The sequence below is a fragment of the Medicago sativa genome, chromosome 1 (genome assembly GCF_051527215.1).
Source record: "Medicago sativa cultivar Bolivia chromosome 1, Bolivia_mono, whole genome shotgun sequence".
Classification (NCBI taxonomy): Eukaryota; Viridiplantae; Streptophyta; class Magnoliopsida; order Fabales; family Fabaceae; genus Medicago; species Medicago sativa.
Window position 1 is genome coordinate 81,016,377 of NC_140749.1, and position 6,000 is coordinate 81,022,376.

The following is a 6,000-nucleotide window of genomic DNA, read 5'->3' on the forward strand; positions in this document are numbered from 1 at the left end:
CTGATCCAGCTTCTGAAGTTGTTGTGGCAACTAACCCAACTGCTGTCTTTGCATCTTCATCAGCTTCCTCTTTATCAGATCCAGATTCACTTCCCAAATCATCCCAGGTTGCCATTAAACTCTGCTTGATCTGCTTCTTGAATTTGCTTGGTTTGAACGTAGACTTCTTTGACTTATCCTTTGACTTCTCCTTCTGAAGATCAGGACATTCAGCAATAAAGTGTCCAGGCTTCTTACAGTTGAAGCATCCTTTCTGATCTTCTTTCCTTGAGCTTCTGGAGTTACTCCTTCTTGCTAGAAACTTTCTATTCTTCTTGGCCAGATACTGAAGTCTGTTGGAGAGCATGACCATTTCAGCAGCATCTGGTTCAGAATCTGAACTTGATTGTTCTTCCTCTTCAGATTCAACCACTTTTGATGACTTGCCTTTGGATGGAAGAGCTATTGATTTACTCTTCTTAGTAGACTCATGTTCATTAAGACTTAACTCATGAACTTTGAGAGAACTAACAAGATCTTCGACACTTAAAGTGTTTAAATCTTTAGCTTCCTCAATGGCAGTCACCTTTGGTCTCCATCTTGCAGGCAAGCTTCTGAGTATCTTGCTCACATGGTCAGAAGCAACATAGCTCTTCTTTAGAATTTGTAGCCCAGAGACTAAGGTTTGAAACCTTGAGTACATCTCCTCAATAGTTTCATCATCCTTCATCTTGAATAACTCGTACTGATGTACAAGCATGAGAGCTTTAGCTTCTTTGACCTTCTTGTTGCCTTCGTAGTTAGAACAGAGAGAAGCAAACATAGCTTTAGCAGTGGATTTTTCACTCATCTTCATGTACTCTGCTTTAGGAATAGCAGTGACAAGAGCTCCTCTGATAATATGATGCTTCTTGTAGAGTTTCTTTAGCTCAGGAGTATGTTTCTTTCTATCCACAACAGCTCCTTCTTCATCAAGGTCTAAGCAACTAACACCATCTTCTAGAATATCCCATAGTTCTTCATCTAAGCTCATGATATAACTATAGAAGTTGGTTTTCCACCAAGAAAATTCTTCAGGATCTCCGTTGAACTTTGGAATCTTTCCATCACTGGATTTCTTGTCAACATTGTAATCATATGCAACACTTTTGTTGTTGTTGCCAGATCCATTTCCAGAAACAGATTCGTCAGACATGTTTTTCTCTGATCTTGGACTGTTACACTGTTAGGTGTTATCAACAGAACCAAGGCTCTAGATACCAATTGAAGGTGAGAAAAAACACAAGAAGGGGGGTTGAATTGTGTTTTGAAAAATTCTTCGTTTCTTCTAAAACTGAACACACTGATCAGAAGCTAAGTGAAAACAGCTTCTGAAGTGATAATCAGAATCTACACGCAGCGGAATAAAATAGAGAGAGAGAAGAAGAACGACACAAAGCAATTATACTGGTTCCTTCCACAATCCGGAAGTAGTCCAGTCCCCCTTGCACTTCCAAGGAGATTTCACTAAGAGTAATATCTGATTACAATTGCTCAAGCACACCTGCAAGAGACTTCCTTTGCTCAAGCACACTTTGCAAGAGTCTTCCTATGCTCAAGAACACAATCAAGAGACTTCCCTGCTCAAGCACAACTGCAAGAGACTTCTAACTAAACAAAATTACACAGAAAATTGTTTAAGGTTGAACACTTGATATACAATCAGAGGTGCTCACAATACAAATCAGATACAGACTCAATAACTTAAGAATTTCTAAAATGAAACTTTGAGACACAAAAATTCTAAGTGAATGCAGAACAATTTCAGCAGAGGTTTGACACTTGTAATAATGTTGTGAGTCTTTCGTTCAGCATTACCAATTCTCTAAGTCTTCACTCCTTTATATAGAGGTGTGAAAGAGACGTTGTGAAATTGCCAGCACATCAAAGAGTCGTTGTTGAAGCTTGATCTTTCACCATTGATCTTTTGCCTGATTTGATTGTTGTCCTATGAAGAACTAATTTGAAATCCATTCCTTATCCAAAGGAACATCTATGCAGGCGAAGCCGTATTCTGGAGTTGTCTTCTTGTCTTGTAGCGTGGACATAAAACAGAGTAGTGGAGAAGGTGGTTGTACAGTTCGTACAATAGTACAATGTCAACGCTTTCATCCAAATTGCAAGCACATGCCTTCAAACACCTTTGAAATGACCGTTGCAAAATTCCACTGATCTTTTGTTGTCCTTTGATGAATTTCGATCCATGACACAGCTCTTGAATCCTTGAATTTCTCAAATTCATTTGATCTTCAGCTTCTGGTGAAATGACTTCTGATGAGGCAACTTCTGATAACGTAGCTTCTGATGATGTGGCTTCTGGACCTCTTGTCTTCAGGAGCAATATTCTTCAGAAGCACTTTACTAACTTCAGGAGCGGCTTTACTTCAGGAACGCTTTTTCTCTTCAGGAGCGAGTTGCCTTCAGGAGCATTAAGCTTCAATTTTGTTGATTCCTTTTGCTCTTTATTTGCTCATTCAGAACCAATAAATGATGTAACTTTTTAATTATGGTCATGTACACTTGAACAAATATTAGCTGGTGCAATTTACAATTTTTAATACCTTGTTATCATCAAAACTCTTTAAGGTTCATTGTTAAACACATTTTGTTCCAACAGATTTTATCCTTGTCTATCAATTAATTGGATTTTAGATTTTTTCCACAATAATTATTTTCCACTAATAAATGTTGACCAGTTTTAAGTGGATTTACTCATGTACTCTCCCAAGAAATGGCTACTGACTCTCTATTCCATCATACTCCCAAGAAATGAACCAACCAACCAATTAAAACTAAAAAAAAAAATGGAAAACAAAGGAAAGTTTGTGAACCGAAGCATGCCATTTACTCCATTGAATTCCAATACTGAAACTTTTTAGTATTGACAGTATGTATTTTGATAACCGAAGCAAAAAAAAAATAAAGGGAAATGTTAACCGGTGCCCCCGAGGCACTGGATAAGGAATCAAATATAGTAAATATTGCATTGAAACTTGTGCTGTCAACTTCTCAAAAGTATAAAAAGTGTTATTTTCACTTTAAAACTTTCCTTTTTAGTTTTCTTAACCAGTGCCCGGGGCACCGGTTAACAAGACCCAAAAATAAATAATGCCATTTACTCCATTGAATTCCAATACTGAAACTTGTTAGTATTTTTTTTTGTTACAAAACTTGTTAGTATTGGTAGTATGTATTTTGATAACGGAAGAAAAAAAAATGCCATTTACTCCATTGAATTCCAATACTAAAACTTTTTTTAAATGAATTTAGTATTGGAGGGTAAAGATCCTCTCCATTATTGGAGTACTAGTATTGGTATTGCCATTTGATTGACTTTAATTAATTTTGGTATTGTTATTGGGAGTAATTATGAGATGGGGGTAAATAAATGTAAAATGGAGGAAATCAAAGACAATGGTATAATAGGAATTTTTGTGTCAAACAAGCTTGTCCTTGGTTACAGCAATTTCTCCAAAATAGACATGTATTTTGAAACGGAGGGAGTACCTTCTAAGATGTTTAGCTAGGCTGTTTGGGATGGCCAAGGATATTAAATAAATCAATGATTGTAGTGAATTCTTACCTTGTCCGTTTATTAGTCACCTAAAAATAAATGTAGCAACATAAATCAGATGGCATTTGGACAAAACATAAGGACGTGACTTTTCCTTTTGACAAAAAAAAAAAAAAAAGAATACAAATCATAGTTGGAATGAAAATTGTTTCTTTAATTGTAAAGGTAGACATGTCTTTATGATTGAATAATGTCCACCGATCGATCAATTATATAATTTTAAATGGGTGATATTAATGTATTAACTACTTCTTTTTATGAATAAAAGAGGGATCTTTCAAAAAAAATGAATAAAAGAGGGCTAAGCTCCTTTGTTTGAATTTTAGGCCGTTTTTTTTTAATGTATTGACTGCTAGTGCAGTGTGTTTCCCTAAGGCCTCTTTATTACAAAAAAGACACATACGTTGAGTGCAAACTTATGCTATAAAAAGGCCTGATAATTTTAGTCTAGCCTGCTTGTTGTACTAGCTAATAAAAAGACAAGATAACAACAAAATCGTTTTTATCTATATTATATATAAAGAAACTACATGATTTTAGGCTCAATTTTTCACTTTCAATTATACATTTAAACAAATTTAACACAAAATATTATTTTATTGGTGTTATTTATAAAGATAAGAATCTCTATATTATTTGTTATATTGTTGATATCATAAAAAAAGATAAGTATCATTTTTTACAATATATGAAAATGCAAAATATCTATTATCTATACCTATATTTTTAATCAAAATTTCATAAAAAATATTGTTTGTGATTTATAGTAATTTATACGCATTAATGCAATAAAAAGAATAGACAGAATACTAGTTTAGATTAATGGAAATGATAATCTGAGATTATAGTATATGTAAGCAAGGCCCTTTCATAATTGTTTTTAACGTTAAATATGTTTTTTGTCTTTATAAATATATCAATTTTTCGTTTTAGTCCCTCTAAAAAATTTCTTCGACTTTTAGTTCGTATAAAATTTTCAATCACCACTTTTGGTCCCAATTTTTAAGTAACTCATGTGGAGCCTTTGTATTTTTTAATAAAATTGTGCAGAAACGTGTAGAATATTTTTAAAAATCCCTAAAAAAATTAGAATTTTTTGACAAAACATGAATTAAATATGAATTTTTAATTGCCAAATATATAAAAATTCATGCTTTGTTAAAAAAAATTAACTTTTTCTGCAAAATTTTATTCAAAAATATGAATTCTACATGTGTGTTTACTTGAAAGGAGAGACCAAAAGTGAAGATAGAAAACTTTTGAGGGACTAAAAGTTGAAGAAAATTTTTAGATGGACTAAAACGAAAAGTTAGTATATTTATAGAGATTAAAAACATATTTAATACTAATTTGAAATACATTAAAATTACATATACATGTCTAATTTTTTGTAAAAAAAAAAAGATACATGTCTAATTCCTTTGTAATTTTATATGAACTAAATTGACTAATAAAAAATAAATTTGAAGACCAAAATAATTAACAAGAAGATCAAAATGAGTAACTAAAAGGTATTTCATGACGTGTTTGCAATTTCGATAAATTTAAGAACTATAATGATAACACATTACACATTCAAAGATCAAAATAATCGTCTATCCTTGTAATAATCACTAGTTATTGTAATTTTATTTTGGCATAAATAGTTTTTTGGCATAAGTTGAATGTTAAATATTAAATACTCTTTGTCCTTAATAATAAGTACATATTGCTTTTTTACATGTATTAAAAAAATGAGTAGTTAATTTTTATGTGTACATTTGGTGTGTAAATACTCTTTGTATTGTATATTAACGTGTCTAACTTTAAATTTTATTTTTAAAAAAGGAAATTATTTGCCTTTTTTCATAAAGAATGTTTTTTTTTATTGTAGAGGTTGGATATGGCTTAATTATTGTAATTTTTTACGGTAAAATTAAGGCGTGAATGACTTGATTGAACAAAATAATAATAATATTATAGTTTGTCACATTCTCAGAAAGGAAAATCAATGTGCGGATTTTTTTTTAAGGTTGGAATCTTCTCAAATAATAATATGTTTGACCATGCCTCCCCTCTGGTAATCTCTTATATCTTCTGAAGATGGACGCAACTGAAACTTTTTTCCCCTCTAGATAATCTCTTATAGTTTGTGTTTGTTTTCTCATCTGTTTTTTTTTTCTTTTCCTTTTGTTGTTTTGATTAGCATTGTAACAAAACAAAATACTAAAATTAAGAGAGGTTATGAGTTCGAATCTATCCAAAAAATTGAAGGACTATTAATTTTTTTTTAGAAGAGCTTTGTCATGTCATCCATTACAGTACTATCCGGCTTGAGGAATTAATTGTAGTTACGTGCAGAGTATACCCAGTTCACATCAAAGAAACACACAATAAAACTAAGATAATGCAATCACAATGATCATGAG